General features: G+C 45.3%; 1 protein-coding gene across 1 annotated transcript in view; it reads right to left on the bottom strand.

Annotated features, from left to right (window-relative positions):
• Positions 1-22,514, bottom strand: part of HIVEP3 (human immunodeficiency virus type I enhancer binding protein 3) — a 192,899-nt gene extending 170,385 nt beyond the window's left edge. Inside the window, exon 1 of the mRNA XM_019548035.1 lies at positions 22,139-22,514. The gene's annotated coding sequence lies outside the window, so the exon portion shown is untranslated. The remainder of the gene's footprint in view (positions 1-22,138) is intronic.
• Between the last annotated feature and the right edge of the window lie 329 nt (positions 22,515-22,843).

Here is a 22,843-nt window from a genome sequence, read left to right as displayed (position 1 = left end):
GCGGGAACCACCCTGGAGCACTGTGTTTATTTGTATGCAACACACGGAGCCCGGTCAGAACAGCCTTAGCTAGCAGGAGACCCAAGGGGTTAACCCGCCAACCAAGGGCTGCTCCAACACACCTCCAGCTGCTGTAGAGTGGGTGGTGGGGACACAAAGGTGTTTCAATGTGGGGGCTTCCTGCTGGCTAGCCCCACACTGAAGCACCCTTGTGCCCCAGTCAGCCCCATCACCATCTACACGTGCATTGCAGTGCATGAACCAATACTGCCATAGTACTTGTATTTAACTAGACTACCCTGTGGCAGCATTTGTCTACTGTGACCTAATAAGGTAACACATGTAGACAGTGCTGTTTTACTGAAGAGCTAATTAGTCAGCTCTGCAATAAATGTCTTGTGTAGATGCACCCTCCTGGTCCTAGTTTAGTATGCTGAGCATAAATCTCTTAATTTGTTTGGCCTAAAAACAAGTTTTGTCACAATTAATAGTCTGATAACTCAAACTCCTGACTGGTGAATAAATTTGACAATTTATTGAAGTATTGAATGTATGGAAGTAAATGAAAGCCACACTTCAAAACTGAATATCATGATCTATCACAATTTCCTGACTCTCTTTTCAAAGCAACCTCAGATGTTAGCAATTACTATGCCAGGCACATTCCTTAAGTTTTTTTTACCTGAAGAACTGCAAAAAAAAATGTATTGTTCAAATAAATCATTAGGAAATTACCAAAAGGTTTAAATTTAAACCATGACAAGGAACCATCAGACAATTTGTACAGAGCACAGTTGTTATTTGTATGCACCAGAGTAAAGCAGTAATTCCCTTAAGCACAGAGAAATTCTGCTGCGCTTTTGCTGGATGACACACAAAGGAACCACAAATGCACACCCTGAAGTAGACAAATAGCTGATGCAAACAGAAAACAATGCAGAAAAGGAAGTTATTCTGTAGGGCAATTACTTTGTTCTTTCAGGGGTGTTTTTGGTACCTCTTTCCACAGAACGTTTTCACTCCTGTTATTTAAATTAAACTTAACGTGCATTTTTGTCTCAAGCCTATGAAGCTATTCAGCAAGTGCTCTGCTGAAAATCAGTACAATGAAAATAACACCGTGTTCAGTTCCAGGTGTCTGGTACCAGAAACATTGCACCAAATTAAGAGAAACAGAGTCAGTGAGTTTAATTTATGAGGGTATATGGAAAGAGCTAAAAACATGCAGAGTAACTTCACTAAATAATGACTATTAGAGGCTGGCTAATTGTCTACAAATATCTGAAGAGTGAAGGCACTAAGCAGAAAGAAGAAATATCCCAGGCTACCTATTGCAGATATATCTAGGTCTAATGGGGTAATACTGAGTAAAGCAAAATGGTGGCTGAATATCAGGAAAAACCTTAACAAAGGTTGTAGCAGGTGGTTGCAGCCCCATCATTTGAGACTATACTAGACAATGCACTACGTACTGTGTAATGGCAAACTCTCCTTTTGTGAGGCAGGAACATTTCAATGGCACTCTCTTCAATTTCTAGCATCTGTAATCACAATCCTAAAGACTATCAGAAAAACCCCTCCCAAGGAAGGTTTATCATTTGGATCAGAACTGGAATCTGTGAATATTCAAAGTCTCTCTGTCACTCTGTGCCCACAAGCCTTGCCCACATGCCACAGGTGGCTGAAAGTTAAGGAAACTTTCATTTTCTGGAACAGCAAACAAAAGGGTGCAAAGCATAGAAAATATACTTCCTGTGTGAGATTTACCATCTACCTTAAAATACACTAAAGGGGTTATATTTTACATGCGTCAAAATTCTTGTGGAAAAATGACTCATAAGAGGACAGCAAGCATGCCTCTCTATAAAATACTGAACATAATTGGCCTGTCTGCTACAGACTGAAAAAATATAAAAAACAAGCTAATTGAACCAATGTTTTTCTCTTGATTCGGAAAGTCACTGTTGGCTATTTAGTGATCAGATGTCAACAATGTAGTTCAGGTACTACATTTAATTCTCTGCAAATTATTACGTGGTATTTCATTCTATTTTTATCGTGGTGATTCCCATCAATTCCCTCCCATCATTGGGCTGAGCAGAACAATGTGTATTTTGAGCAAACAGAGCTTATCAAGCTAAAGCTACAACTTTTAAAAGGAAGAGAAAAACAAATAGCAAAATATTTAATTATTTTAAAACAATGCTCAAGATTTTGGCTGTGTGGGCCAGATGAATGGCATGGAGCCTATCTGTGAGTCCAGACTGGGCCACATGCTGACACCTTCACCCCAGGATTGGGCCCTGGGACCCTATGTCACCCCTGCCTGGCACTGCATGCCAGGATTGGGCCCCAAAGTCCTACAACACTCCCTCCCAGTCCTGCATGCCAGGATTGGGCTCTGGGCCCTGCACTGCTCCCACCTGGCCCCCCGTGTGCCAGCATCAGGCCCTGAGCTGCTCGGTGCACATAATCTAGAGCACAGAGTCATGGCCTACAGGGTTCCCCCCAGACTTGAGGGGAGCTCTGTGCGCCAGATGACACAGCACTGGGGACCAGATCTGGTCCATAGGCCAAGGATTGAGCACCCTTGGATTAAAATGTTATCCGTCTACAGTTGGTCTCGTGTATTTACCTTGCCATTGACAGAAATAGGCCTAAAACTAGACCCAAAGTCTGAAATTAACTTTGGGGCCTTTTTGAGTTACAGCTCTGACTTTTTCAGCCCAGACTTATCTTAACCTAATATACAGCCCTCTTAGGAGCGGAGTGGAGGAGTAGAGTGAAAATTCCAAAAAGGCATCAGCCCCATTCCTTGGGAACAACATTTTAAATGGACAACATATTTCTCTTGGAGTGCCTTGTCTACTAGTAAAACAGACTTTTTTTTTTGCAAATGATGCCAACCTTCAATTTTAAATCAATCAGGGCTCATGGTAGAGGTGATGTCTTTTATTACACCAAGAAAATATGTCTTTAATTGCAAGCTTTCGGCCAAACACCCTCCATCAGGCATCGGAGAAAAGATTATAAAAGTTCGCCTGGGTCGAAGTGAAAGTTCCATGTTAAATGTCCCTTTTATCCAAGGGAAGATTGATCATCAGCATTTGTCACTATTACTGCTGTCCTTCACATCTAATTCCTTTTTTCCATACTTTGGAAAGCTCTATGTAAAAGATGAGCAAACATCATTTTTTCCCAATGTACAGGTGGCAAAATGCTTGGGGAAGTGATTTACTCAAAATCACCCAATGAACTAGGATTATAAAGGCAGATCACTGTACCCCAGACCATTTCACCAATTGCCAGGCCAGACATGACTCTAGAGGTGTTTCATATGTTCACAGAATTTGAGGCCAAGAAGGTCCATTTTACTATCTAGTCTGACATTCTGAACACTGCAGGCCATTTACTTTCACAAAGCTACCCCACCACACCAAACCTGGCAACCTTTTTGTGAAACCAAAGCATTTCAAGGTTTAGAAAACTAAACCACTACATGTGCTAGTCAGAAGAGACTAAACAGCTGTTAATCCCCAAGGCATCCACAGTGGTAGGGAATTTATTAGGTGAAAAATGTCCCAAGAACTAGAGAAACCCCAAGTATCAGAGCCTGAATCTGAGGAATTGGGAACACTTGAAACAACCAAGGAGTTCACTGGGCATTGCAGATGCTCATAGCCATCTGATCATGGCCAGAGCTAGGATTTAAAAAGTTAACAATCAGAATCCTCCAAGCAGCCCTTGATATAGGCCAGCAAATGGCCATTCCTTATCTGAGTGTTGATGCTTCCTTTCCCAGCACAACCAAGTACTCTAGGAAATCACAGGAAACAAAACCAGTGATGGACTCCAAATTAAAAGCTCAATAAATAATTAAATGCCACAGGTCAGTGCATTGCATGAATATGTCAATCCTATTTTCCGCCCTCCTGTTAATCAGAGGAGGCTCTGTTTCAATGGTGGATGAAGTGATTGTGTAAGACTCATATTTCATACTACTGCCTTGGTGCCTGTATTGGGTGCTATGTAAATCAATAATAATAAATCATTTGTAGCACACTGTAAAGACATTAAGAGTGTTAAGCAAACAGAATGTCTCCAGAGATCTGAAAACAAAATAAGAGGCTGGTCTGAGTAACTTATTAAAGCATTTATTAAAATGCATACTTGCAAAACATCAAATATGTATAACACAGATGAAACCTCCTTTCCTCTTTCCGGTATTAGCCTCTCCACAGTTTCCAGTAAAAAAAAGCACTCTCAAGCACCATATAGAAAATACACACTACAAGCAAAGCAACCCAGCTTATCTGACTATTGTAACTCTTTGTCTTCCCCTGCCTATATGCTTCCTTCCCTTTGATCTCCATCTCTGATTGCAATCTCTGTTTTTATTTCTCTGTACAGCCCCTCACACTCTCTAGATTCTACACAGATCATAACTAGCAAATAAATGGTAAGGATAGCAAAGAGTAGTAAGTAGGCTATGAACAACCTTGTCCTATATCTAGTAGGGCTGTACAAAGCTTTGGTTCCTGATTTGATTCGGCAGAGATTTGGCCCAATTTGGTGGCCAAATCTCCAAATCTGAATCTAATCAGATGACCCTTTAATCTCTCCAAATTGAATCTGAACCTTCCAAATTGATTCAGAGAGATTTGGAAAGATTTGGTGATTTGGACATAGACAAAGCTTTAAATGTTTTTTCTACATACCACTAGGCAGCAGGGGCTCGTGAATGCTGTGATGCTGGGGTGCATGGAGCATCTTACAGGAGCGTGGGGGACTCCCCAGCGTGCTTGGCAGCAGACCCAGAAGTGGACCAGAAGCACTTCCAGTCCACTTCCAGGTTCACCACTGAGCACACGGGGACCCCACCATGGTCTTGTGGGACATTCCATCTGTCCGAGCATCACAGCATTCACAAGCTGCGCCAGATACTTCGAGGTATGTAGAAAAAACATTTAAAGCTGTGTCTATGTCCCAATTCCTGATTGTCCAAATCAGCATCAAATCTTCAGACCTGGATTCAGCTGAATCGAATCAGGGACAGTGATCTGAATCAGCAAACTGAATCACTGTCCATTCGGGCTGAATCCAAATCCATTTCACACACCCCTAGATTCATAGATGTAGGGTCAGAAGGGACCTTGTAAATCTTCCAGTCCGAACCCCTGTCCTGGGCAGGAGAGAAAACTGGGCCCAAATGACCCCAGTCAGGTAAACGTCGAGTCTCTTCTTAAAGACTTGCAGGGTAGGAGCCATCACCACTTCCATTGGAAGTTGGTTCCAGATCCTAGCCGCCCCGACTGTGAAGTAGTGGCTTCTAATGTCTAGTCTAAACCTACTCTCTAGCAACTTACTGCTGTCGTTCCTCGTTACTCCAGGAGGTGGTCGGAGGAACAAGGTCTCTCCCAAACCCCACTGGTCCCCCCTATTAAGTCTATAGATGGCCACCAGGTCCCCCCCTCAGCCTTCTCTTGTGCAGGCTGAACAAGTTAAGGTCCCATAGCCTCCCCTCATAGGGTCTGCCCTGCTGTCCCCAGATCATGTGAGTGACCTCCTCTGGACCCTCTCAATGTTGTCCACATCCCTCCTGAAGTGCAGGGCCCAGAACTGGACGCAGTACGCTGACTGCGGCCTGACCAGCGTTGCATAGAGGAGGAGGATCACCTCCTTGGACCTACTTGAGATGCATCTGTGGATGCACAACAAGGTGCAGTTGGCCTTACTGACCGTGTTCTCACGTTGTCGGCCCATGTTCATCTTGGAGTCAATAATGACTCCAAGATCACTTTCTGCCACGGTGCTTTCGAGAAGGAAGTTCCCCAGCCTATAGGTATGCTGCTGGTTCCTACTGCCCAAGTGAAGCACCCAGCACTTGTCTGTATTGAATCCCATCCTATTTTTATTTGCCCACCCCAGTAACCTGTCCAGGTCCTGCTGTAATCTGTCCTTCCCTTCTAGCGTGCCCACCTCAGCCCAAATCTTGGTGTTATCTGCAAATTTAAACCGGCTGCTCTTCACCCCATCGTCCAAGTCACTAATAAAGCAATTGAACAGTGTGAGCCAAAGAACCGAGCTCTGGGGGACCCCACTGCCCATTTCCCTCCAGGTCGAAAATGACTCATCCACCACCACTCTGAGTATGACCCCTCTGCCAATTTGCAATCCATCTGACTGTGTAGGCATCAATGCCACAGGCACCTAGCTTTTTAATGAGAATGGAGTGGGAGACAGTGTAAAAGGCCTTCCTGAAGTCCAGAAAGACTACATCCACTGTGACACCTGCATCCAGTGATTTTGTGACGTGATCATAGAAGGCAAACAGGTTGGTCTGACCTGCCTCTAATGAAACTGTGCTGGTTGCCCTTGAGCATCATCCCCACTGCTGGCCCATCACAGATGTGCTCCTTGATAATCTTCTCAAATTGCTTCCCCAGGATTGAAGTAAGACTAACGGGCCTATAGTTGCCTGGGCCCTCCCTCTTCCCTTTTTTAAAGATGGGAACCACATTGGCCTCCTTCCAGGTGTCCAGCACCTGGCCAGAGCACCACAAGTGCTCGTAAAGCCATGCCAGGAGCCCCACGATAACCCCTGCCAATTCTCTCAACACCCTGGGGTGAAGAGCATCTGGACCTGCTGATTTGAACACATCCAGCACCTCCAGAAGTTCTCTAACCCGGTCTTCCCTGACCCTAGGCTTGGCAGAGTTTCTCCCAAGTCCCTCATGAATCTCGGTAGGGGAGTCCTGGTCCCTGCACAATAAAATAGGGGTGAAGAAATTGTTAAAGAGGTTTGCTTTCTCCTCTGGTGCGACCACCAGATTGCCAAGCATATCCTGCAGGGGCCCCACATTACCCGGGGCCTTCTTCATTCTCCCTATGTATTTAAAAAGGACTTTTTGTTATCCTTGATGCTAGCCCTAGTTCCATATCTGCCTTAGCTTTCCTAACAGCCCCCGCCCAGAGACCCGAGCGGTGGAGATATACTCTTCTTCGGTAATAGCCACTCCCTTCCACTGGGTGTACGCCTCCTTTTTGGCAATCAGGCATTCATGAATGCCCTTGGTGAGCCAGGGGGGCTTTTGGGCACTCTTGCCCCCTTTGCTTCTTGTTGTCACCCCTTGGGCTCTGAGTATCATCTCCTTAAGAAACAACCACTCATCTTGGGCACCCAGTTCCCCTACTCTCCCAGAACCCTAGTGCCTCTCCCACTAATCTTCTCAGCTCATTGAAGTTGGCCCTCTTAAAGTCTACGGCTACTGCCTTGCTCCAGGCCCTTGACACCCTGCACTAGATGGCAAATTCCAGCAAGTGATGATCACTATCACCCAGGTGGTCGAGGACCTGGAGTCCCCTCACCAGCCTAATATCTAGCCACTAGGAGTTTCTTGTGCCTTCCTCTGATACCTCTGTTCTTTCACAGAATCTGATGAAGAAAGCTGTGGGTCACAAAAATTAATTCATCTCCAATTCAGTTAGTCTATAATGTGTGCCTCTACCTTGCCTTCTGTCTGATACCTCTGAAAAGTGGTCATTGCCGGAGATGGGATACTAACCTAGAGGAATCCCTGGTCTGATCCAGCCTCTCACTTTCTTCCTATGCTCTTAAAAAAAAGATAGAATATAACCAACCTCTAGGCTGGTCCTTGGCAACTGCATGACAGGGCATAACAATATCACAAAATAGATTAAGGCAGGACGAAAAGATAGATACCACCTTTACACAGGAGGAATTACAGAAATCATCTTGCTCAGACTATTTGAACCAGGGCTAATATCTGGCACTTGTGAGAAGTATCAGGGTTCATCAACACTGTAGCGGCCCCAAGTAAGCGGGTGAGACCACTGTTTTATGTTATTTCTGTAAAACAGGTTTTGAAGTTCCTTGGAACGCTTCCTGTTTTGAAAACGGAATCCTGCCAGCTTTATCACTAGAAAGAAGCTGAGCTACCAGTTACACCAGAGGTAGCCAACCTGTGGCAAGTGGCACGGGTAGCTGGTGTGTGGCACGTGGCAAACTGGGCAGAGAGTGGAAAGCAGAGCAGCAGTCTGAGCAAGGTAAGGGGCATCAGAATGGCACATGGGGATGCTATGGCTTAATTTGAGGCACGTCTGCCAAAGAAGTTGGCCCCCATTGAGTTACACTCTGTACTGAAGGTGTCAGCAGTGCTTATTGTTACTTGTGATGCCCCTGCTGTTCTGATGAGAAAAGCCACCAGCACAGCATGCCATGGGTATTTCTCCTGACATAGACATTGTGAAAAAGAAGCAGGAGTGCCCAGCAGAGACACTGACTGTGATAGGAGCCAGCAGACCACACCCATCAGGAATCAACAGAAGCAGCAGAATGAATAGCCAGCCTGCTTTGAACTTTTGGCATGTGAATTTGCAAGAAACTGGCTTTCGCGTTAAATAAACCAGATACTAGCGTATACAACTGCACATCCAGTTTAGATCCCGGTCCTCCTTTCTATATGGTTATTGATTAAAAAGCATTATACAAGTTGCAAAACCCTGGCCACAGAGGAAAGCTTATGCATGTATGCCATCCATGAGTGAGTCTGTCCAGAGCTAAGATGGAGACAATAATCTTCTCTATGTCAAGACTCAGGAGCAACAACACTGTCATGAATGACGCATGCTCCTGGCGGCTGGGGGTGGGGGTGCAGAAGGAGGGAGTGTGGCAGGCGTAAGTGGGAGCTCCTGCAGATGCCACCGGCGCTGGCGGGGGGGGTCGGCAACCACCCATAGAGGCCACTGGCAGTGTTAGCAGCAGGGAGGAAGGGGGTGGGAAGCAGCGACTGCCCGCAGGTGCCACTGGCAGTGTTGGCGGCACCTTTTTGTAGGGGGTGGACCACTATGCTCAGAAGGTGCATGTGCACCTGCGTGCACCCCCTACACATCACCCCTGGACAGAGTCATTCTTTTACTATGCAAGCATAGGCAGAGGGAGAAAAAATTATTTGGGAGGGCTGAGCCCAGAGGGCACCCTGATCTGTGCACGGGGCAGAGGCGGCTGCAGCTGTGTGCTGTGCTTTGCATCCCACTGGAGCTGTCCAAAGAGCGGTGCAATGCCACGTGTCCTACCGCTAGGCAAGCAGGGGGTGTGGCACAGCCCAGTGGTAGCCGCCTTCACCCCACACACAAATGCAGGGGTAACGTGCCCCCCAGGCCTCCGCCAGGGTGTGCACAGCAGCAGGAACCCCCCTGCATCACTCGACAAGCCACCTGGGCTCTGACTGTCCCACTAGCCAGCTCAGCCAGAACACTATTCACCCTAGCCCCTGCTCCTGTCTCGTTCCCTCCCCTACTGCGAGAACCTCAATCTGCCCCCCACCTCCAGCCAATTCTCCTTCACAGAATCAACTGGTATTTGCCAGCTGTGCTGTGCAGCTAGTGATCCATGTGCCGGGCTACAATCGTGACTATGTATGAGCCCCTCCTCACCCCTGCTGCAGCCGCCCGAAGCCTGTGGCTGGGCTGCCTTGTGGTCCTACTCACTGCCCCGCATTTGGGAGGACTGAGCTCTGGCCTTCCACCACCTATTACTGCAAGCTCACAACAATGGACTCCATGGACATGGAATAAATGCTTGATGGCTCATGCACTGGCTCCATCCTGCCTGCCAATCTTTGCTGCACAGTGGCAGACACAAAGTATTCTGGGAGCTGAGTATCACAGCATGCAGCCTTCCTAAATCTGTTCATCCCCCACAAAGTGAAACCATGCTCCTTCTACCCCACTAAGGCCACTGGTGGTTACAGCTGGGCAGGACATCCACCCCTCTAGCCCAGTGGTCTCCAAACTTTTTTGATCGTGCACCCCTATCAGTAAAAAATTGTTGAGCATGCACCCCCAATATATGTATATTTATATAAATATAAATATAAATAGAAGTTCTAATATTTTCTTCCCACACCCCAGTGGATCGTCTTGTGCGCCCCACTTTGGAGACCACTACTCTAGCCCACTAGACATACAGGGTGCACCCACAAAGTGCCAATTTAAGGCACATTACTATTTTTAAGGTGCATAAGTCTACACGTGTGAGCCCTTAATGTGCCTAAAAAATGGTGATTTTAGGCTATTCATGCCTAAATTTGATACCTGCAAGAGCAGGTATCAAATTTAGGTGAGGTGAGAATAGCTAAAGCACCTTAATGCACGTGTAGATGTGTTAAGGCACATTAACGGTGTGTATGTCAGTTTGCACACTGCATTAATGTACCTTAATATTTGCATATGTAGGCAAATGTGCATTAAGTTTAGGCATGTGTAAAAGCACATGTGGACACGCCCACAGTAGCCTAAGCTAATAGAGCCCAAAGTAATACTTTGCTAAACAGACTGAGCCTTTAAGTCCTAGTATTTCCCTAATTTAAGACTGAATGTGTCACTTTTTTGCACATGACTTTAGATACACAAGCTTTTTCCTTTCTTCTTTTAGCTATCAGTTAAAAGATTCCACATCCCCCTACCCCATCTTACTTAAATGTTCTGAAGTACCAAGATAACAGCTCAGCACTGAAGAGTCCAAACACAAAACAGCCCCTTTCTAATCCATTTGGGTGCTTTTGGATGCTATTTCCCATCAGTGACTTAGCTGTTTCTTGATTCCGTTATAAATGCAGCCAGGAAAAATCTCCTGAAAATACTGTTCCCAATTAACATTGGCCCCTCTGAAATCAGTATCATGGCCACTTGCTAAACATATTTCTCCCTAGAAGAATTTACAGTGTTTTCTTTCATAGTTTCATAGTAGTTTGGGGTCAGAAGGGACCTAAACAGATCATCTAGTCTGACCACCCCCATCACTGGTAGGAGTACATGCTGGGATCACACGACCCCAGACAGGTGTTTGTCCAACCTCTCTTTGAATTTACCCAAGGTAGGAGCAATGACCACTTCCCTAGGAAGTTGGTTCCAGATCCTAGCCACCCTAACAGTGAAATAGTGCCTCTTAATCTCTAACCTGAACCTATTCTCCAGCAGCTTCTGGCCATTGTTCCTCGTCACCCCAGGTGCTACTGGGGGGGGAATAGGGCCCTTCCTATTTGCTGCTGATCTCCCCCAACAAGTTTGTAGGCAGCCACCAAATCCCCCTTCAGCCTCCGCTTGCTGAGGCTGAACAGGTTCAGGTCCCTCAGCCTCTCCTCATAGGGCCTGCCCTGTTCCCCATCAACCAAGCAGGTACTTGATGAACTCCAGAGTATAACAGGTTCCACAGTGATTATAGAAAAAGCAGCAGTGCCAGAAATAGCACCGTTAAATGGAAAACATCCCCTGCACTTGCTCTCTCACACACACAAACCCTCTTACATACAGATCAAACAGCTAATCTCCAACACCAGGAACCATCATTTTGAAGCCTTGGAATAGCACAGGCACTGGTGCCTACACTTGGCAAAGAAAGAGCCCCCACATCAATCCCTTGCCCATCTCTTACATGCCAGGTATAAACTGAATTAGAATCCACTACAGATCAGTAACTGTGTATACATACAGTATAAACACACACATATATACATACAGACACATGTGTGAACTTAAGTGTAATGGGTCACCAATAACAGTCTTTCAACAGCAGTTTCCCACACATTATAGACAATCTATTTTACCAAACAGGTATGGACCAAAGCACCAATGTGAAGGGCATTTTGTCCCTAACATAAAACTACCATAGAAGCAGTACATATCCAAGGACCACACAAAAAGAAAAATAACTCTCCCTTAGCAATTTAATTTATTTAAGTATTTGAATCCTATAACACACAGAGCTGCAGTTTCCTGTCTAAGCAAGACACTCCCAGATGAAATGATGCCTGCATTTTTGGCACATTCCAGGTGCAGACAGAAGTAACAATTTTCTCCCGATCTGACTCTTGAAAGTGCTCTAAAGCCTTGACCAAACACAAGTGCATGGCTGCTTTGAAAGGGCACAGTCCTGTGACAATGGGGGTTCAGATGAAGGCACTCCAAAGTGAAGCATCTTCATTAATTTCTGCCTGCACTACACCAGGAGCAGGGCTCAGTTGATGCAGCCCAGCGCTGCTCCCAGCACCATTTCCAGAATGGAAGGGGGGGGAGGGCAAAGGAAGCTTGTTCTGGGGGTTGCCCAGCTGGCACTGGAGGGTGGGGCAGGTAGATTGGACCCCCCCCCCCCACACACACACACCAACACATCTGGACACAACCTTGGGTTCGTGGAGGCAGCTCCAATCCACCTACAACCCCACTCCAGCATGGCTGGGGAAACCCCAGAATAGACCTCCCTTCCCTGCCTTCTCCCCCTCCCACCCTGAGACACAGGAGACATTACAGGAGCTGGGGGTGAGGGTAGGGGTTAAGCCAGGAGATGAGGTTGCAGAGAAAAAGCAGCCTCTCCCCCTGGATCAGCTCCAAACTGAATCCCAATCCCCCACCCTCCCAGCCCAACAGCTAATGTCTCTTGGGTCGGGAGGATCAGTCTAACATGTGGCACTTTCTGTGAAATACCATGAGTTAGACTCAGGAGCTGTACTTCTGTCACAGCTTTCCCTCACTCACATGCACATTCACACGCACATGCGGTAACACCCTCACAACTCCTTGCTGCAGGTACTCCAGCTCTGTTAATTCAAATGAACAGAGCCTGGGGGTGCAGATGTGCCTGTTACAGTCAGCAGTTCTATGCATAAAGCAGAGTTTCTCATTTTTAGCATTTACCAAAAATAAAAGATAATTTTCAGCAAATCATAGAATCATAGAAGTAGGGTCAGAAGCAACCTTGTAGATTCAGGTTCAGTGAATACCCTTACCATCTTTAAAGTGTCCTACTGATTAATTTCTCCCATAAAGGCTGATACAAAGAAAAGAAATCCACTTTTTAAATTTAAATTAGCTTTTTGCTTGCTGAGATCTCGCCTAGTCACCTCCAGATCAGTATTATGTGCCTTCTTGTTTCACTTTCTCACACTTGTTGCACTACTTTAACTTTCTTGTAAGGCCTTCTAGGCAGAAACCCACTCTGACTATTTGCTCTGAAAGCTGCTTAAGCCACTTCTGGTCACCCTACTGAAAAAGGAAGCTGAGTCTGACACGGTTAATATTCATATCACTGGCACTTTCCCTCAACTTCTTTAAAGATCTAAGACCCACATATGGTACAATAAAACCAAAAGAGCAGACTGTTCTCTGGCAAAAACAGCTAGGCAATAATGATTTCCTTCAATCCTCCACCATATCTGAGTATAACATCCATTTACAGTGAATGTGGAGAAAACTGAGGATATAGATTTAATAAGTCTCTACTGAATAAACATTCCTGTTCACAACAGCACAAAACACAGCAATGTCACTTCAGGGCACTGTATCGTTTGTGATGCAACGCTGTTATATTTTAAGGGCCAGTGTGTGCCACTGAATTACAAACTGCTAGGGAGGCGGGGGGGGGAGGGATTGCCTTGCACCCTGCTGTAGCTCCTGGGGTGGCTTACATGCAGATGCTAACAGGGAACAGTCCCTGCACTGTGAAGCGCTCGTGAACTACAATTCAGGCTAGTTCATGCACAGACAGTGTAGTGAAAAGGCTGCTCCTGACCTTCTCCATACTGTGTGCATCCATGGAACTGCCAGCTGCAACTAGGCCCTCAATTAAGAAATTATATTTAGCATCTTTTTCCAAACTGTTTTCCGCAGTTAGTTACTGTTGCACACTGTAAAACAACATAAAAATAATGTCTAGCTCTCCCCAGCCTGGGATTGCAGTACTTTACCAACTGTTGTGAATGAAGCCTGGCTTCCCCATGTGGAAGTTGAAGCACAGGCTTTGTCTCCCTGGGGAAGCTGGCTGGAGGAGTTTTTACAGAATAAACCATTCCAGAATAATGCCCACTATGGACATCCTGTTCCAGAATTAAAGTAATTCCTATTTCAGCAAAAAGTGTTTACCTACTGGATCTACTCTGGCCAATCTTCCCATGTTCATAAAGCCAGAGTGGGGAAATGACTTGCCCACATTCACACAACAAGTCTCTGGCGCACAAGTTTAACCAAAACATGTTAGTTTAATGCTGGAAATCCCCTGGCCTGGTTTATATAAGAGATAAGACTAGATGGATATGCTGGTCCCTTTTGGCCTTGAACTCTGAGAGCTAGGAAAAAAGATAAAGATCTTTTGAAGCTTATACCCCTGCTGTACCCATATCATGCCAAAGTCTGTCTTAAAGCACCTGCACTTTCCCATCTCCCTTGATCTTCAGCCAAGGAAAAGCAAGTTTCTCTCGGGGTTTTATTCCTTCAGCTCTGAGAAAAAACAAAAGAAATACTTGAGTGTTACCAGCAGACTGGTGGGAAATACCTGAACTCAACTGCCATTCTGTGCTTAGGAAAGTGCCATGTTTTCTATGATCTGGTGTTTGTTCTTGGTTCTTGTTTGACCTTCCATTGCACTATTTTATTCAAAGGTCTCTAATTTTTGGAAAGAGGAACTTTATTATAAAAGGCAACGAATAAGCCAATAAAACCTAATTTTTGTCTCTACAAGCTATAAAGCCTATTATATTTGAGCTGGAAAATATCATGTAAATATAAACAAATAAATGTACAATGCTAAGTTGCTGGCTCAGTTTCAATTAAAGACTTCCAACACCTGTTTCCCCTTGTACAAAAAGAAAAAAAAAAACCCTCCTCTCCTAACACAAGCCTTCTCAGGAGAACTCGGTCTGGCAGTGCTTAGTCTAGTGGATCATTCTTTTCCCTAAATGGTGGGATTCGCACACATGAGGACAGTTAACAGTACTATTTTTTTCCTTTTCTGTTTTAAAGGACAGGTGCCAGATCCACAGCTGGTGTAAACAGCCACAGTACTTGTAATGTGAGGGGAGCTCTGCAAATTTACACCAGCTGAGAATCTGGCCCTCCATCAACTCCAATCCTCCTGCATTCAAGATGATACTGTCTTGGATACACTAACCAGTGATTGAGTGCTAATTTGGCTGTGATTATCTTGCTGAAAAGAGAGAAACTGTACGGTGTTTTGTTTTATTTAGATGCTACTTTAGGAAGCCTATGAACTTTGCAAAAACATTTTTTATTTGAACTCCTGAATTTTCCCATTTTTGTCTTATCTTTACTTTTTCTACTTTATTTTTTTCCAATTAAGATTACTGTGTTCCCTCAGAAGGAAACAAAAACAAGAAAATAGAATAAAGGGCAGGAGGAAGTGAATGAAACCTGTGGGTAGCTATTTAAAGAGTCGGCGATGCCTCATGGAAAACTATGAAACCCATTCTATCTACCAGCGGTTCTGTTGCTCCAGGCTTGGCTCCATTTTTTGCTTCCCTTGGATTATTTCTTGTGAGAGACATGGGTCTAGAAACAAGCTATTTCCTGATCATCCATCCTTTCATACAGCTCTTTCCCCAACTGATGCTGGGATCTGTTTTGTAATGTGAAGTCATTTCCATAGCTCCTACAAGGGATGGCACTACCAGGCTGGAATTTCAGCAGTTCGGGGCTTTGTGAAAGGTAAATAGGGACTAACAAGAAACAGAGATGCAGTCCGCAAGTAAGCCTACAGAGTGAGACAGCAAAATGCAGAACCCTGGAGCTTTGACAGACCTGCCAAGTGTCAAGACTGCATTGCATGTGGCACTCGCTCTTGGCAGCTCTACCCGCATATCTAGTAAGCAAAGTTTATAAGAGATACACCCCCTCCTGCAGCCTAGGGAAGAAGCAATGGGCTGTAAGCCAGGTGTCCAAGGTCGTGTCCAGATGTGCATGGACATTTTGTTCCCTGGGGACAGCTAGTGGTAGCACACCTTGCACTACCACTAGCTGTCCCTGGGATTTGCCTGTGCCACACAGCAAGTTACCCCGGGTAGGGGAGAGGAGGCTAGGGCCAGCACTGGGCTGGCCCCAGTAGCCTTATCTGGGGTCCTGGGGGCCTCCTGGGACTACAGCAGTAGCTGTGCTGCTGTGCAGAGCCTGCCTGGCAGTGGAGCTTGGCCCCAGCCAGCCAGGTTCCAGCTTCAGGTGGCACACAGTACCGTCACATGCGCTGCTCCGCTTTCTTTTTCGGCAGGTTTTTTTGACCCCTGGATATCTGGGGGTCAAAAAACCCCTCCGTACTACTCCCTTGCAGCACAGAGAACAACTGAACATAACACACAGCCGTGCTCATCTGAACACGGCCCAGAAGTCCTACTTCTAGCTCACCTCCTGAATGCTGTTAATAACTCTTCGTACTTCACAGCCCATACTAGTAAACAAATCCTTGCATCTCTACCATATTAGGCCACTATCTTTCATGATTTTGCAAATGAGATAAGTAAGAAATTATGCAGGCTTACTTCTGGTAGGGGGTGAGGCAGAACCAAGGTCAAATCCAAATCTTACGTTGCCACACCACCAGATCATGCACTTGCCTAGCCTGCCTTTAACCACAAGACCACACTTAGAGCCCAGAACATAACTCTAGGCTCCTGGTACCTGCTGCCTCATAAATAGTTGTACAAACCACTGTTAAAGTATGTGTCACTCATTCTCTGTAGCTAAACCCACTTAGAAAATAACTGCCTGTTTCATCATCAGTTACTCCTGTAGTGGCAACAAAATAAGGGTTTGCTCTGGCTCTAAGGTTCAAAACTTATTTACAATTCTCATGGAAAATAATATGAAACTGTATACTTAGCAATTCCTCCTGAGGTCTGCAAGTGAGCTACTTATCCTGCAATACAGACTTGCCAAGAAACACAAGAGTGGTACTTCCCTCTGGTGCTCCCTACAAGGTATGTGGCAATAGAGGTTCCTGGCTGGATGTAGGAGCATGGTAAAAAGAGCTTATTGAGCTAGTATATTTAAAATCTGGGTTCCTGGGGAAACATCCACTTTGCATTGACCTGGATCCTGTTAATTTTCTTTAATTTCACCCAAAGTCTGCTCACAGAGCACCAGGCACACTCCAATCTTGCCGCTTCCTGGGGTAACATATTAAAAATCCAAATGTAACATCTAGATCCTGCTAGACCCGGCCAATCTGTGGCTACAACTCCAAGAATCCCAGAGCCTGCAAATCTATTTGCTTTTAGTCCACCAGATTAATATGGACCCCAGCATTTCAGAACAACCATGCTGCAATCCTGGATCGTGGGAATTTTTCTAGGAGATCTTTTAAGGTCTGCAGGAGGGGCAGGGAAAGGGCCAGATGACGGCAGAAGAGAGGACTTGGAGCTAAAAGTCATAGAGCTGCCAAAACTGGTCACATTTGCCCTGAAACTCTAGGTCCGCCCCTCCCCCCCCTTGCCTCCCCCTTTAAAGTTTACTATAAGGTTGAAAACAGCATTTACTGAACCCACAGTTTGCCACTTAAACTGATGCACTTGTGCTCTTTAAAACTCCAAGCCAGATTCTCCCCTGCCTTGCATCTCATCTCATTATTTACATCTGTGCAAAATGAATGTAAAATGCTACCTCACTCACCCACACCAGCCATAGCATTTTACATTCATTCTGCCGAGAAGTAAGTGACTGCAGAAGCTGCAAGACAGCATGGAACGAGGACCCTGATGCTCAAGCAATACCGATTTTTGAAGTGTGGGTACAACTTGATCTTGCTAATCTTTTCCTTCCACTGACCCCTGTATGAAAGCTGCTGAATGGTTTTCACTCACATTCTCCAAAAGAAAAGTGCCTCAATACAGAAAGCTTTGTGCAACAGCAAAGAGGGAGTTAGAAAGAATATATTTAGACAGTCTTAGCTAGATTCGTTATTATTGCTCCGGCTCAGGAAAAAGCTTCTCAGAAATTTTCCATATAACACGGCTGGCTCTGTACACTTAAAAAAAAAAAAAATCTTCAGTTCATCTTCCTCTGCCTTGCAGAGAGATCAGTCTCTGCTCTGAAGAGCACATAACCCTGTTTGCGCAAGGACAGCTTGCTCACACTGTGGCTATGGAAAGTTTTCTGCATAGAGAAATGGGACAGCATGGTGAGGGCATGGTTAGGTTCAAGTACCTGGGAAAGCCAATACTATGCTATCTGCATCTGGCCTGGACTTATGGGGTGGAAGGATGGTCTGGGATACTGTCAGTACCTTTCTAGCAGAAATGCTAAGAGGTGGTAGGGAGTGAAGGTTTGCTGAACGTTTATTCTCATGAGTGCTTTTGATTGGGTGAAAAAAATCTCCCAGTCTCTTTAACACGTGCTCTTCCTAACACGCAAGGCTGTCTTTGACTTGTGTTAAAAGACTCACTTATGCAGAGATGCAATTAGAGCAGATTTGGATACAAATCTGATTACTGTAACGATTATACTGACTGAGATCCTGGTTAGCAGGCAAAGGGAATGACTGGCTTGTTAATTCTCATTTGAGTAGCAGTGAGAAGGCTGATGGCAACCTCTTACAAGGTGGTCTCAGCAGGAGAGCTTAGCCGGGGAGAGGGAGGACACATGAGGAATCTTTCACTCCAACGGGGTCAGGTTAACAAACTAAAGGTAGGAAAAACTCAGTGAGCGTGCTGAGTAGAACAGAGGGGAAGAATAGACAAGGCCCCCAGCATCATAACTGTCCCAGCTGACTGCAGATCCCAGCAGAGCCATAAAGAGCTACTAAAAAGCAGCCTTTTTAGGGTAAAGACAGACAAAAAAACCTGGGGCTAAATCAATTAAATCTTTGCAGGTTAGTCTAAACTGCATAGATTGAACAGATAAGCAAGTGAACAGGATTTACTTTTGATTTCAGAAATGCAGCCACATGCCTGCAGTGGCTCAAACCAGAAGCTGGGAGGCACTACAGCACACCTCCCTGCTCAGCTGGAGCAGACAGCTTGGGCCAAGGCCAGCCCACCCACCCTGCCAGGGAGGGGTTTGTGAGAGAGGTGCAAAGCATCCCGGGATGCTGGGAGTTAACTTGAGTCTGGATGGGATCTGGGACAGAAGTTCAATAAACTGATTTAAATCAGTTTGATACTACATCTACCCAGATTTATCTTGAATCAGTTTCGACCATTTTGAAAGTGGTTTAAACATGCTGAATTTGTGTTGTGTTACAGATCTGAACTGGCTTCTGACCATTTCTACCAGTTTGTGTGTAATTTGTCCCTAGCCTTAATGCTACATAAAAACAGTGTTTAAATTAAAACAAATTACTTACTTTCCTTTTCAGAATGTATTTTAAGTGTGAGCCCATCTTTAAGAAAGCAACCACTAGAAGACAATTTAGAAATAACAAATCCACCAAAATACAATTTGAATTCAACAGGTGCAGCCAGACGGAACCAGGAGTTCTAAAGTCAATACTCCTCTGAGTAGAGTCAGCAGGAACGTGAAGACTGCAGCATTGATGAAATTAAAGGTAAATGAGCTATTTCGGTGAGAAAGGACTTTGCCCAACATAACCATGGGAATTCACCAGAGACACGCTGCAAGGAGTTCCCAGGAGTCCCTACTAAAGAGCTGCCACTAAACTAAAATGGATGGTTGGGGTGATTTCCCAAACCCTGACAAATCCTTACACTCTCCGGTTACTGCTAAAAGTATCCAAGATAGAGATGCTTTAATCCTGTGAGCTCAGGAAATATTTCTCAGTCGCGCTTTTTTAGTTTTTATGTTTGAAATAAAAGGTATTTCAAAACGTTTTCTCAGTGGACTCATTCCTATATATCCCCCTAGAAGTCCTATATGCATGATCTCATACACACACACGTGCACACTGCAAACTACACATGCTGAACACTGTGCTATTCTACTGAAAGCCTCTGTATATTTTTCAAGAGTAAACTCCAAACATTTCTGAGTTTCTCTACCACACAATTCTGCCTGTCTCCTTGGTTATGGTCATGAGAACGTGATTTTGCCTACATGGGAAAACAAATGAGCAGTGTCTGCAGTCCCTTTCTCCATTTTCTCTGTCACAAAAATAGCTGGGACAGAGATTTAAGGAGCAAGGAAAGAAATTTCGTGGGAGCTCCCTGTTAAAATATGGAGAATACAAAAGATGCAGCGGTGGCCAAGAGTATATCTGTATACAAACTTTTCCCAGTCACCCCCCTCAACCTTTTCCATACACTATAAATGTCACTGAGACATCAGAAATATACCCACTGTGGATTAAGATTATTTTAATCTGTAACAGTGAATGTAATTCAATCCACTTTCTTTACACTTCAGCAAATTGGCATGAAAATAAATGTGTGTTCAACAGGTGCAGAACATTTTCTAATGGAGGAGGCTGGGGAAGCACCAATATATATGAGAGTGTCTGAGGATGTGTAGAAAATTGCTGCAAGGACAACTGTAACTTGCTTGCACTTTCACCAGCACTGAACTTAATTAAGAACTGAAATGCTAGCTTTCCATCTTTGATACACAAATACAGATTCCCTGTTAATGAGCCCTGTCCCAGTCACCCCCTAACCTTTTCCTTAATAATGACGAAAGTGAATCTTGTGCTGAAGGAAGAGGCCATGTCACGAGCCTTGTAGAAAGAAGACCTCTACTCACAGAAGAGAGACAGCAGAGAGCACAGAGGATGGAGACATGCATTTCCCTTATGCATCACCACTGGGGCTGAGAAGGAAATCTGATCCTGCTGGCTGGGCCCGCTCAGTCCTGAGCCTGTCTGCTGAGGCTGCCAACTCGGTGGGGGTTACGATTAATGCTACTATTGTGGTTTTGGTTTCTCCACCCATCCAGTCAGATGACAACTGAGATGCTTCCATTCTCCCATTATGCTTCTACAAAAACTGCTGTTTTATTCCTATAGGGAGTCTCAATTCTGACCATACTATATATATGTGGGAAACAGAATGTAAAGTTTCTAAACTGCTGAGGCTGTGTAAACAAAGCCCAACACAACAGCCTCCAATGAACATTAACAGGCCTCTTCTGCTTCATGCTCTCAAGGGAACCCAAAAAACCTAGCAAGAGGAATCAGAACAAGAGGCACACGACCATTCAAAGAAGGGATATCGAAGTATCTGGTGGCCTGCTTTCCACATGCTGAAGACTAAAAAAGTGTCCCTGCCTACTGACACTAGTAATGTTCAGATACCTGTCCAGTAAAAGCTAGCAAGCCATGAGTTTGGATTCTGTTGATCACACTACACATTTTCATGTCAACTGCCACAATCATTTTCACGTGCTGGAGTTTAACTTGGCAGAATTGCCAAAACACTCTCCTGATAGCTGCACAGTAAATTCCAAACCTCAATGGCTAAAAAAATTGAGAAAACACACAACCCTTTCCAGCAACCTCTTACATGAAATAAAAAAGCATACATTTGCATGCAGGAGTTCAATTCATGTCTGCAGTTCAGATTACACCTTTGGGTATATCACAGACATTATTAATTTCCATCAAGAAGGATTAAGAAACTTAAATCATTAGTGTTCATTTTCTCAGACTTAATGCATTCTAAAACTGCCTCATTTAATGCTGATGTGCAGGTGTTAATCTGCAATGAAACACTCACAAAGATAAAATACCCAACTGGTTACCCCAGTTAAAGGCCCACCTATCTTGCAGATCTCTCTACTCATATTGTCCTAATCTAGCAGGGTTTTTCTTCTCTCTTTTTTTTTTTTTTATACTCTAATCTTGGAAAGTCAGTCTGATGCAAAAGCTGTCCTCCAGAACCTTGTTAAAAGATCCTGCACACAACAATCAGATGTCAGACAAGAACATCCTTATTGTTTCCCACTTCTACTAATAAAGAAAATAAAAGCTATTCTGGATCAATGTCTCGTAAAACTACCAGTGACCACCCCCGCCCCCCCAGTGCCACCAGTGCCAGTCCCAAGGCGGACTCCTCGAGGACATCAATTAAAGATACACTGCCATTAACATTCAAACTGCAGCTTATTTATCTGCCAGCACTGGTGCCTGGGCTGCCTGGCGAAGAATCAAGAGAAACAAGCTCTTCGTGTATACAGTATACAGTAGTCCTACATCCAGTAACTCCTGGTTACTCATTAGAGTGACCTCATCAGGGAGACATGCCTGAGTGGTACAAGTGCCCTTAATTGACTCTGGCCTAATTTGCTGTGCTGCCCCCCACCCGCCCCACTCTGTTTTGACCATAGCTGATAAGAAGAGAAAAACGCCACTGTACGTTCATTGTTCAGAAGGAAGCAATCGGGATTTCATTACCTGCAGAGACTCTGTTCCCATGCCCCCTGTACTGCAGCCTTCTTTCTCTCATGACTCTGTCTTGTAAGAGGTAGGAACCCTGAGACTTCAGGGGGATGTTCTGACTGGCTGTAATAGAAAAGGTTATTTTTAAAGCTCCTTATTTGGGCAGTGATGTAAAGGGAAGTTGTTCAGTCAGCACCACCCACTGTTTCCATTCACTACACATTGTTTCCTGTTGTCAAGCAGCTGCTGTAGCTTTCAGTACAGACAAGGGAATCCTTCAGCCCTTGGCTGGCTGTCAGGCATTGCACAACTTAATAGTGTGTTATTGAGACACTCCTCGCCGGGGCCAAACTGCTTATGTTCTTATCAGACATGTCTTCCTTTCAAACTATCGCTAACAACTCTTCCAGGCTTGACCATGGCCATTGGGATAAAAACGCCAGGCGCTCTCCCGGGCTCCCGCCCTCAGAGCGGCTCCCTTCTCCTCGGCGGCGCCTAGACACCCGCGCCCTGCCCTCGTGCTCCCCGCGGCCCGGCTGCACGGCGGGGGGCGAGCAAGCTTCCTCTCAGGGCTCCTGACCTGCGCGGTGGGTGGGATCTAACGGGGCTGCAGAGGATCCCCGCACCAATCGCTCGCCCAAGCGAGCCGCTCCCACAGCTGTGGGGCCCGAGCCGCTCCTGCCGGCGGGGGGGCTGACACAACCCCTGCGGGCGGGGCGC

This window comes from Crocodylus porosus, unplaced genomic scaffold, assembly GCF_001723895.1.
Source record: "Crocodylus porosus isolate Cpor-Errol unplaced genomic scaffold, CroPor_comp1, whole genome shotgun sequence".
Lineage (NCBI taxonomy): Eukaryota > Metazoa > Chordata > Crocodylia > Crocodylidae > Crocodylus > Crocodylus porosus.
This window is presented reverse-complemented; position numbering and strand designations above follow the sequence as displayed.